Genomic DNA, 12,627 nt, shown 5'->3' on the forward strand with positions numbered 1-12,627 from the left:
GACGCTCCCCCCAAGTTGGGGTGCTAGAAGAGAGGGGGCCTTTTTTCTTCCAAGCCCCTTTCTGCGGGGTGGCACAGTGAGAACGGGAGTATTGGATTGCGTGTCCCGAGGACTCCGGCTTTCGAATTCTGTGACCTTGGGGGAGTCACCTAAGTCCCCAAAGTGTCAATTTCCTCCTTGGTAAAACAAGAGAGTCCTGAGATGTCATTTCCCAAGAGAGCTAAAAAGGACCCCTGCCTTGCTCCGAAATTTTTTGTTTTTCTTGAGGGCACCCACCTGAAGAGGTGGGTATTTTCTGTGGGGAAATCCACACCCACTTTTGGAAACACCCTTTGATGTTGTCAAAAAAAACTCTAAACTCAGAAATCAAAAGACCTAAGTTTTCTTTTCTGGACCTTCACTTTAGGGTGGTTAATGACAACTCGGTGCGACAATTTCCATGCGTAAAACAGACAGGAATATTTTTAAGGTCCCTTTGGACCTTTAAGAGTCAATGAAATAGATATATTCTCCAATAGTTCCCTTAGAACTCTAACTTGGGAGCTGAAGTCAGTCAATTAGCATTTATTAAGAGCTATGTGCTATTTATTAAGTACTTGCTATGTGCCAGGTGTGCTGAAGATTCAAAGAAAGTTTAAAAAAATCTCTGCTCTCAAGCAATTTAGAATCTAGAAGAGCTCCATGACCTAACATCTTATGGAAAGTAGTTCTACAAAAAAGTGGAGAAGTGGTACAGGTAAGATAGACAGTGGAAGAAGATGGAGATTTAAAGCACATGAAAGAGGGATTGCTTTGAATTAAATGTAAAGATACAGTTGAGAGTGTGATTAAAAAGGTGGTAGAATGGAATAGGCCATCAGTTTTGTAACCTAAGCAAGACAGCTGACCTGGGTTCAGTTGTGCAATTCAGCTAGCTAAACATTCTCAGGATCTCATTCCCTCTGCAAAATAAGGGAGATGGACTTGATTATCTCCTATCTCTATCTAAATTCCTTAAATACTAGCAAGTATGAAGGTAAATTTGGAGAGCACCTAGTTGTTTTGTCATCAATGCTTCCCAAAGGAGAGATTCATATGATAACTAATACTGGCACTTTGGATAGAAATAGCCCTACAAAGTGTTAGGGGGATTTTTATTTTTTGCTGTTTTTAACTAGGTCAACATTTTCCAAACCATTTCATGTAAAAGAAATGAGAGTCCTTTGGGGAAAGTATAAGGATAAACAGCATTTTCATCCTAAAATATTGTATATTAAATATTAACAAAATTATATCATAGATTTAGGGTGAATAGGAACTTTAGAAATCATCTAGTCTCTATGGGGAAACTGAGGTTCAGCCACATATGACTCAGAGGTTCCCTATGTTGTGGTAGAAACAGTAACAAGAAAAATTTCTCTTCCATTCCTGAGAGGAAGCAACAAGTACGTAGTGCTTCAGCAAATATACCTTCCAGGCAATTAAGGCTATAGCACTGGAATGCATAGCCTTATTTTACAGACAATGGGATTCCAGGGTTCATCCCACATGCAAGTTAAGACCCCTTTGCTGAAGGCTGGCAAGGCATTGTGGGCAATAAAGAAGACAAGTAAAATCTCTTGCATTTCCTTCTAGGTTTGAGAAGTGGTAACTTAAGAAGTGTGTGGTGTGGATGGATAGATTTGCTGCTTGACTTAGCTCTTTGTTGTTCACTTTGCCTTTTGTTTTAATGGCCTGTGCCTAACTATGATGTCACAGGTTGTTTTTTTTAATCTTGTTTGGATGGGTTTCAATGGAAATGGGAGCTATTGAGCATGATTTGGAACAGATACCTGACCCAAGTGAGGTTCCAACACCCTTAATGTAGATAATGGAGGGACTAGATACAGATAGCAACTAGGTTTTCCTGAGCTCTCATTACCCTGGAGCAAATTTGGCCATTGATTCATTCAAGAGATGCTTACTGAGGGCGGGGAGGGGAAGAGATGCCCACCAAGTATTTACAGTCAAGTTGGAGAGGGAAGCTGTTCCCGAATAAATGCCATCTAAGATGTCATAATAATCATAACAATAGCTAGTATTTAGATAGTATTTGTACCAGTCTCTTTTCATCCTCACAACAAACCTGGGAGGTAGGCTTTGCTATCATCCCCATTTTGCAGATGAGGAAACTGAGGCAGACAAAAGTTAAGTGACATGCCCAGGATCACACAGATTGGAACTCAGGTCTTCCCGACTGTTAAGTCCTGAATTCTATCCACTTTGTACCTTACCAGCTTTAATCAAGATAAGTGTCCTATAAGAGGGATAGATGGCAAATTCCCTAAGAGTTCAGAAGAGAGATTAACTAAGTCCTACTACCACGGCGATTGTAGAAGACTTTGTTATGTAAAAAAGCATGATTTGAGTTCAAGCTGGAGGGATGGCTAGAACTTTGATGGGTAGGACTGGAGAGGGGTAAATTATGGTCACATGGCAATACTGTTGGGGATCCTGGGCTAAATCAGGAAACTGGGCTTAAGTCCCAACTCTTCAGCTTCCCAACTGTGTGACCACGCATGTCACCTATAACCTGATCCTCAGTTTCTTCATTTGTAGAACAAGAAAAATAACACTTAGCCTACAAGATTTCTGGGAGAGAGAAGCACTCTTCTGGGACCAATACTGAAATAACACTGCAGTTACTATAATACTACCTTAATGCCATATTAATGCTATCCCAGCACAGTCCAAGCTCTGCCAAATTCTACGGATGCAGTAATATTATATATGTATGTATGTATGTATATATACACACATGTATATATATTTAGTGATTATCATTAAAATATGTATATATACACACATATAATATATGTATGTGTGTATATATGTATATATGTACATATATATATATAAACCTATATTTCCCCTTCTACTTCCATAGCAATAATGGTGAATTTTAGGTGAATGATAGGGATGGAGGCCACATTAAGGGCATGGTATGAAACTTCAAAAGAAGAAAGACCTGAAACAGAAGAAAGGATGCCTAGCAAGAGTTCTTCCTCAAAATGGCAGCCCCAGGAGGAGCTCGAAAATAGGAGAAGTAGGGAGTGGGGCTGGGGTGTGGGAAGAAAAGGAAGAGGAATGTTACAGGAAGAGAAGTTTAAAGGGAATGAAAGATGTTTTAGAAGGTCCCAGGTGCTGGAGTAGTCATCATCATGGTGTTACTGTCCAAAAAACAGAAGTAAAGCCAAGAGTGGAATGAAGGCTGACTAGTCTGGCATAGAGAAAGATAAAAAACATCTTTCTTAAGCCATCTGCAGACAACTTTACTATTGGTACTTGTAACATGAGATTGTCCAGTGACTAACGTGGTGACACACTAGAAGAAATGAACCATATAGACAGCCATCACCAAAAAGAAACATTCAAATATAGATATAAGAATTTTAAAGATTCAACAAATTATAAACTTTCCCTATTTACAATTTCTTTTTTTAGCAAAAATGTGTAAGTTAAGAATAAAAAGATGAACAATCATTTTATTGGTTTCAGCATCCTTTTCTGAGCATTTTTATTTTTTGTTCTCTGTCATATGGGCAAACGGGCCTTTATATTCTCATGGGACATTCCATTTTCTCATGGGACATTTGCATGGTGCCCACTGCAAAGACTTTATCCATGAAACAGTTTGCAAGACTGCTGAACAGACATTTAACTGTTACTTCAATACTTAACTGTCCAAATATTTCCTTCCACAACCATGCCTTCTGGCAAACCAGGGCAAGGCTTGGCCTCATCCTGTAGCCAGTGGCCATCTCCAGTAATTGCTAGAGTCATTGCCAGGAGTCACTTCCTAAATGCAGTTGGAGCCCACTGAGAGGACCCAGAAGTTCCCAACCTCCCTATCCAAACTCTCACAGGAAGCTGGGGAGGGAGAAAAACAGATTTGGAGCAAAACACAGTGAGTTCGGTTTTAGACAGCGAATTCCAGTGAGGCCTCATGATGCCTGATTGTAGCTCAAAAGAGGCTGTAGTATACAGAGAGACAGACAGAGAGAGAGACAGAGAGAGAGAGACAGAGAGAGAGAGAGAGAGAGAAAGTCCTGGAGCCAGTTGTTCAGGAAAAACAATTGTTAAATTTTTAACATGAACATTTATACATTGGTAATCAGCAAAAGACACAAATCAGAACTTGATATGTCATTTTGTTGATTGTCCAGGCTTAAGAAAGTGATGGAGAAAATCTTAATAAGGTAAATTAGACTTAAAAGCATGTCATGTGTACATTTTTTCCCTAGAGAGCTGACAGATAATTTGATAACTGTCAACTTATAGATGTAATACATTGCCCACTACCTGCTGGACATTTCTACCCAAATGTCTCATGGACAGTTCAAAACTAGGTCCAAACACAGAAGTCATTGTCTTTAGCACCTACATCTACCTTTCTTCCTAACTTTCATATTTCTGTTGAGGATAATCCCATCTATCCAGTCACTCAGGTTTGCACTCATGGAGTTATTCCTGACACCTCACTTACCCTCAATTCACTTATTCTAACAGTTGCCAAGGTTTTTTTTGGTGATTCTGCCTCCATAACAGTTCTTTGTTCCTCTCTACTCATGTGACTACCACCTTAGTTCATGGTCTCACCACCTCTGCAGGGACTATTGAAATAGACTTCCTATTAATTTCCCTTCTCTAATCCACCACCCATCCATCTGCCAATGTGATATTCCTAATGTATTCCTAATGTTACAAATGTAACCATGTCATTCTCCTACACAAGAAATTCCAGTGACTCCCTATTATCTCTAGTATGAAATTTAAATTTTCCTATTTGATATTTAAAGTCCTTCCTAACGTGTCTGTAACCTACCTTTCCAGATTTTTGTATATTACTTTACACATTGAGTCAGGAAGACCTGTCTTCAAATATGGCCTTATATACTTTCTAATTATGTGACCCTAGGCATGCCACTTAACTCTGTATTCCAGGAAACACTTTAAGACAATAAGCTATATCTGAATTAGTCATGTCATCATTTCTCTGATGGCATGGTCCTCTTCAGGAATGAAGGACAAACACAACAATGTCAACAACTCTACCAATGAAATTGCAGATATAGACTTCATTTCTTAGAATCTTTAATTTCCTTTTAAGTTCACCTTAACCAATACCCCCTTAAAGTCCTTTCCTTATTCTTCCAGTTGATAATACTCCTCTGTTTTCATTGTATTTGTAACTCTGGCATAGGTCTCTCTCCTTATTGGTGGAGATGAATGCCTTCTCCCTATGTGAGGGGTGGGAAAGGGGACAGTACTAGAGCTCCTGCCTTTATTAGGAATCTTCAAGCGTGAGTCCTCTTTTAAAGCTTCATGTAGTCAGTTACTCTTCAAGCAGAGTCACTTCAGGGGCTTCTGACTTCTAGCTTCTAGAATGAATATGGAAGAGACTAATCCTATTTTAGGTTGATAAAGGAAAAGACTCTGAGAAGACTTGAGAAGAGCTAGCAGTCTCCATTATGTCCCTATCCCAACTAGCTACAGCAGAGACTTTGGGGTGTTTCATCTTTGGTGGGATCCAAGACACTGCCTCTTGGTTGAGCTGTGTTATCTCCCCAATGGGAGAACTCCTTCATTTTGTATTGTCTGGCATATATTCTCCTGAATATACCTTTTCTGATTTTTTGTTTTGTTATGATTTGGATAAATAAGTTACTTTGCTCTCTGTTATGTGTGTTTTGTGGGCCATGTGGTGGGAAAGTAGTCAAGCCTTAGATATAATTCTTGGGTTACCCTTCCCCTCAATGAGGATGACAAAGCAATAAGAAATTAGAAGGAACCTGATCATATCTCCTAGACCAGGGGTGGGGAACCTGTAGCCTCAAGGCCACATGTGGCACCTCTAGGTCCTCAAGTGCAGATCTTTGACTGAATTCAAACTTCACAGAACAAAGGATTTGTTTTTTCTTCATTGATGCTTATGGAAGGCAAGGGATGTAGAAGAAAAAACTGATCTGGGAAGCAAACAGTTAGCTAAGAAGGTGGTATTAAGGTTGTACCTAGATATCAGGATTTTTGGACTATGGCTGAAATATCAAAGTTTGGTAAAAATACCTTTACTTGGTATATTGCAAATCTAATCAAAAGACTTTAAAATGAAATATGTAAGGGAAGAGAAACAGGAGAAGGGAAAATGGGACATGAGGATGCTATGGGCTAATATAGTTGTTATAAGGGCTTTATTTTTATTCTCTTTCTGTGGAAGTGGAGATGGAAGGGAGAGAAAATAAATGCTTTTATTTTTAATTTAATTTAAAAAATTGAAGAGATGAAGAATTATGTCTATTATATGTTAAATATACTGTCAGAAACAGCTGATATGATGGTTGGTTTTCAGTCAAACTTTTTTTTCTTCAATCTTTATTGCAGGATAAGGTTTGCTGAGTAGGGGAAATACTTTTATCAATTTTGTGTCATCCTTTCATATGTATATTTGGTGTTTTCTTGTATCTTGAGAAAAAAATATTTTGTTTTTATTACTTCTGTTGGTATTGTTTGAGTATATTTTCCCCTAACATTTTGGCCTCTAATTTTTTGAACATAGCATTTTTTTTGTCTTGTCAGAGCTCTTCTTTTGCTTGTTCATCTCTTATATTAATTTCAACTCTAACCTGAAAACAAAGAAACAAACAAACAAATTTTCTTTTGGGATTTCCAGCAGTATTCCTTTTCTCTCAACATTTCTATTTTTTTAGGTGAATTGTGAACTTTGCTCTCTTATGGTCTCTCAATCCTCCACTTTGATGGATTGAACCATATCCACATTGACATCCTCAGTTTAAATCTAGACACACAGCATAAAGAATTTGGAGCCAAATCACAAGGATCAATCACAAGCAACAAGAAATATGGCTTCATGGAACACTTGATCATCTTGCCTTGCACTACTCATAATAAAAGAAAGCAAGATTACTGTGAAGATAATGTAGCTTATCTGGAAAGAAGGAAAGAATGGAGGTGGCAAGGAGGGAGAAAGGGAGGGAGAAAGGAAGAAAGGAATAAAAAGGAGGAAGGGAGGGAGGGCAGAAGGAAGGGAGAGAGGGAGATATAAATAAAAAATGGAAATAGACACAAGAAAGGCATTGATTTGGAACATAACTATTTTTAGGGAAGTTTAACTGACTCAAAGTAGTATTCATAAGAAGGAATCCTAAAGAGGAAGCACTGAATCTTGCAAATAATTCATCTTGCCAAGTGAAGAAACATTACAGCCAAGGGAAATACAGTTAAGGATATAACACCATAGATGAGAACTCAATTGCAAAATATTACTGAGAAAGATGGTGGATAATTAAAATCTAATCACAAAACAATAAAAATCAGTTGAAAAAATAATAACTGGCTTTAACGTTATCAAAGATCTTTACATACATTATCTCAGTAGAGCCTGCAAAAGCTTGGTGTGAAATCCATCTCAGCCTGATCATCCCAATGATATTTAAATGAAGAAGGAAGTGGAAAGAGGACAACATAAACGTGAAATGGAACAGAAATATTGATTCTTTTTGCGTTGGTGACAATAGTGGAACCCAGTCGATGGGCTTATCACCTTCTGAAATACTATCTGAGGAACTGGCAATGATATTAAGGTGAGGTTGGGAAGAAAGCTTGGACTTGAAGCAAAGGAAATAAAGACATTTAAGGACTGTAGTCTGCCTTGGTGGAAATGAAGTCATGGATCTATTAGAGGGGGAAAGAAAATGAGTGATTCCCCCTCCCCATTCATTGGACTCCAGTGGCACTTCTCACCACTGGATCTAATATAAAATCCTGTTCGTCATTCAATTCTTTCATAACCCAGCCCCCTCATGCCTTTCCAGTTTTACTCCACCTACCCATCCCTATCGACATCCTCGAGTACTCTGCAATTCAGTGACACTGACCTCTTTGCTGTTCCTTAAAGAAGATGCTTCATCTCCAGACTGGGCATTTTCACTGACTGTTACCCCTGCCTGGAATATTCTCTTCATCTTTGCATCCTGGTTTCCCTGAGTTCCTTCTAGTCCCAGTTAAAATCCCACTTTCCATGAGAAGCCTTTCCTAATTCCCCCTAATACTAGTCCTTTCTTCTTTTGATTATTTCCAGTTTATTCTATCTATAGCTTGTTCGAACAAAGTTGTTTGAATGTTGTCTCTCTTATTGGACTTTGAGTTCCTTGAGAGCAGAGACTGTCTTCTACCTTTCTTTATATCCTCAGCAATTAGAACAGTGCCTGGTACATAGTGAGTACTTAATAAATGTTTTAATTTAACAAACTTTAAATTAAATAACTTTAACTTAACAAGTACTCTAATTGGATGGTTTGGAGATTGTATTATCACACAATCATAGAAGTTCAGAGTTGGAAGGAACCTCAGAGACCATTTAGGCTCCCCCTTCCCCATTTCAAAGATGAGAAGACTGGGGCCCAGAAAAGCTAAGTAACTCATCCAAGGTCTCAAAAATGCTAAGTAGCCAAGTCAGGATTAGAGTCCACATCCTCTCAATCCAGAGTATTTCATATACCACACTATCTTCTTGGGGCCAAACAAAACAAGTCTAATAATGAAGTCTTCTATGTTGTAGTCCATGTTACTTGAAGGCAGCTAATTAGGGAAGTATCTCATTTCTCCACTCCATTTGTCAAATGGGAATGACATTAGCAAATCTTTTATTGTATAAAACATTATAACACTTATGAAAGAAGCTATTCAAAATAGATTTTTATTGAACTTTCATTCTAATTGATCCTGCTCATTTGGTTTTCATTTAGTTATTTATCCTCAAGTCTTTGAACTTGGTGAGACATAACCTCAAAATATAATTGCAGTTGATCATGGAAACCTATTCAATATGTATATGTTAATCACCTCATTTCTTTTACTAATTAAGAAAAAACATTACATGAACATTTACTCCATCTATCAAAAAATGACCTCCTACCATTTAATCCTTTCAGGTTTCCTAGCACATAGTAGGCACTTGATCAATATTGTTTGATTCTGTGGTTGATTTGGAGACAATTGTGACAGCACCTAGGAAAGCTATTGTCACCATATTTCTGTCCCATGTGACATTTTGTGTAGGGAAGACTAATTTAAGGGAGGAAAACTATATCCTAGGCAGGCTCTGGGTTGACTGTTCTAAACCCCACTCACACTGGTGGGCTGGCTCCCCAGAGGGCAGCTGCTACTAGTCTCTTCCGAATTCCCTAGAAATATATCCTGGGAAAGTTGGGGATTTTGTTTGTAGTGTCAGTGCTCATATGCCCCCATTGGTATGCTTCCCCTAGTGATTACTGATTGACATAAATTAATCAGACAACCTTTAGAAAGCACTATGATGTTAAAACTATTATAAAATAACCCCTCAAAATCTGTGAAATACTTTCCCATAAGTACATACAGAGCCTGCAAGTTTAGAGATTCCGTGTGGTAAAGGGATAACCCAGTTCCTTTGTTGGAATCTTCCAGATGTTCTCCTTAAGCATGGTGTTGCTTTTGTGCTCACTCCTTAGAGAACTTTTCCCGTTCTTGTCCAGACTCTTCTTAGCTTCCTATGAAGACAGTGCCATTCACCATTCTAAGGACTCCTATACAATGCCAGTGGGAAATCCAAAATCCTCTGAACCCTTCAAAGCCCAAAAGTTCCTCTTCTAGCCAAAGAGTTAGAATACTGAGACCAAGATAAAGACCAAGGCTGGAACACTGATTTGTCTCCTCCCTAACAAGTGATTATTTCTCAGGGTTTGACTGAAAGGCTTCCATCAAGAAGCTGATGCTGGAATTTCTGATTCCAAACTAGGCAGATAGTTTTATATAAATCTCATAAGAAATGACCAAGTACCTCAACCAATCTAAACAGATTTCCTGTCGGCTTAGTGGCATGGTGGATAGAGTATGTGTTTGTCCTTCGTTGCCAAAGAAGACCATGCCATCAGAGAAATAATGACATGACTTGCACTTGACTTTGAGTGAGGGAGGGCTGTGCAGGTCACCAGCCTCATTTATCCTCCAGAGCCATCTGAATCCAGTGACCAAATATTCATCAGGATGACTGGAGATGACCCAGGATGAGGCAGTTGGGGTTAAGTGACTTGCCCAAGATCACACAGCTAGTAAGTGTCAAGTGTCTGAGGTGAGATTTGAACTCAGGTCCTCCTGATTCCTGCACTGGTGCTCTCTCCACTGCACCACCTAGTTGCCCTGGTGGATAGAGTGGTAGAGTGCTGAACTCAAGTAGACCTGAATTCCAATTTACCCTGAAACACCTCCCAGCTGTGTGACCCTGGGCAAATCACCTAACCTCTGTCTTCCTCAATTTCCTCATAGGTAAAAAGGGGATAAGAATAGCACCAGGACTGTTGTGAGGAGTAAATGAAACAATATTTGTAAAGTGCTATAAAACTGCTAGCTATTATTATTGTTATTACTAATTCATTCAGTGGGAACTGTCCAAATGTTTTGTATAGCTAGATTATGCCTTCAATTGGTTCATTTGAGATGTGTGTTCTCAATTGATAAATCTATCAAAGCTAAGTGTAGTAGGGTCATGAATTGATTTGTTCAGCTTACCTGTTGGTCATATGCTGCATCCTACTTACACCCACCATGACTTTTTCTATTGTTGGTTAAGTTGCTTATAGTTTTAACTGGAAGTCCTGAGTTCAAAATCTTATTTGATATCCCTCCTAGGTATGTGACTCTGGGCACATAAACCTTTTTCAGCCTCAGCATCCTCATTTGTAAAATACGTAGTTGCATATACCTCACAGGATTGTTGAAAGGATCAAATTAAATAAAATACAGGGTATCCCAAAAGTCCTAGTGTAGTATAAATTTTTAATGCACTAAGACTTTGGGGACACTATGTAAAATGCTGTGGAAAACATGAAGTGCTGTATAAATGGTAGCTGTTATCCTATGGAGGAGCACACCACAATTAGCAAGTATCTCCTCCTAGTTTTCCCCTTCACTTACATGCTATTTTGTGTTTTCATTTTACCTTTAGTTACTTGCACCTACCCTTAACTTATTTCCTCCTCCCACCCCTAGGTCCTTTAATACTAATTCTTGCCACAAAACTGAGTCAAAGCTGTTTCACTATCTTATCTACCAAATGAGGGGGTTGAATAGATGGATGTCTTATAATCCTTTTTAGCTCAAAAAATCTGTGATTCTAGATGCCAAACTTATCAGAAATAGGGACACAAACTTAAAACTATCAAGACCAAGTGCCCCCACTTATATTTTTACTAACTTCTGTTAATGCCATTGCCCTACAGTCTCTGATTAATCTATAACCCATTTTATGGTCTCCCATTGTACAGTCTGGAAAACTGAAATACTATGTGTGTATCATTATAGAATGCAGCTCCTTGAGGCCAGAGACGGTTTTTGATGTTGCTTTTGTATCCACAGATCTTAGCACACATTAGGTGCTTAATAAATAATGATTGGATTGCATTGCAGTTACTTTCCCAATAAGGCCATACATGCTGTTAAGGGAAAGAAAATTTTTGTATATCCTTTGCCTTCCCCACAGACAAACATAAACATGTAGCACTTAATAAACACTTGTCAAATTATGTAAAGTGATTTGTCTTAGGGCAGATCATGAGTCAGGCTTCATCTCCTAGGTATGTTCTCTTCAGAATTTTTCACAGCCTCCCTCATTCATGGCCTTCCTGCTTTATAAAGCAATCATCACCATACTTCTTTTACATCACTTGATTTAATGATTTCTTCTTCTAACGTCTTCCCTAGGAATTCTGTAGATTTTATTTTATCCTTATTTTCCATACAGCAACTTCACATTTCTATGATTAAGTGAAACTTGGAGTTTACTGTGCCATGGAGTATCAGTCAGCAGGTAGCTCTATGCCCACACAGGTACAGTACACTAATAAATATAATTGGCTGCTCTAGCCTATAAAGTGAGAGTCATTACTTAGATGAGGCTGTGGGCTTTGTTACCCATTGAGAAGCAACTTGGAATCTTTGATTTTATAGGACAAAGGGACCTTTCCCTGCTATTTGAAATAGGGACTGAGTTAGAAAGACTTTGACTCATCAGAGTTTTCCCAGTGGAGGCTAGTTAAAGTAGATTTAATTGTAGGAGAAAGAGTAAAAATGGGAATTAGATCAAAGGGACCCAGAGGCAAGAGGACACACTGACTACCTATTAATTAAATAAATAATCTTTCACATGGATAAACCAACTTTAGTCACACACTTTGGAGAAAGGGAAAGGATAGCCCAATCCTGTTGTATTAAACTATGAAATAAGAGAGGGGGAGAGAGAGAGAGAGAGGATACTGGTTTTTCATGGGGTAGATTGCTTGCATGATGGCAGATTGACAGACTGTGCAACTCATAATCCAATTGCTTTTTCACCCCTGTATTCAGCCACCTAGAATGTCTTTCTTCCTCCTTTCTGTCTATACAGATTCTCCCCATCAATTAAGGCCCAGCTCAAGTGCTATCTTTTCCATAAAATTATGCTTAACCAGTCTAATTCAAAGTGATCTCTCTCATTTCTACACTGAAATCAGCCCTTATCATCTACAATTTATTTGGCATTTGGTCATATTTTACCCTGAGATAAGGACCATGACA

This window comes from Notamacropus eugenii, chromosome 2, assembly GCF_028372415.1.
Source record: "Notamacropus eugenii isolate mMacEug1 chromosome 2, mMacEug1.pri_v2, whole genome shotgun sequence".
In the NCBI taxonomy this organism is placed as follows: domain Eukaryota; kingdom Metazoa; phylum Chordata; class Mammalia; order Diprotodontia; family Macropodidae; genus Notamacropus; species Notamacropus eugenii.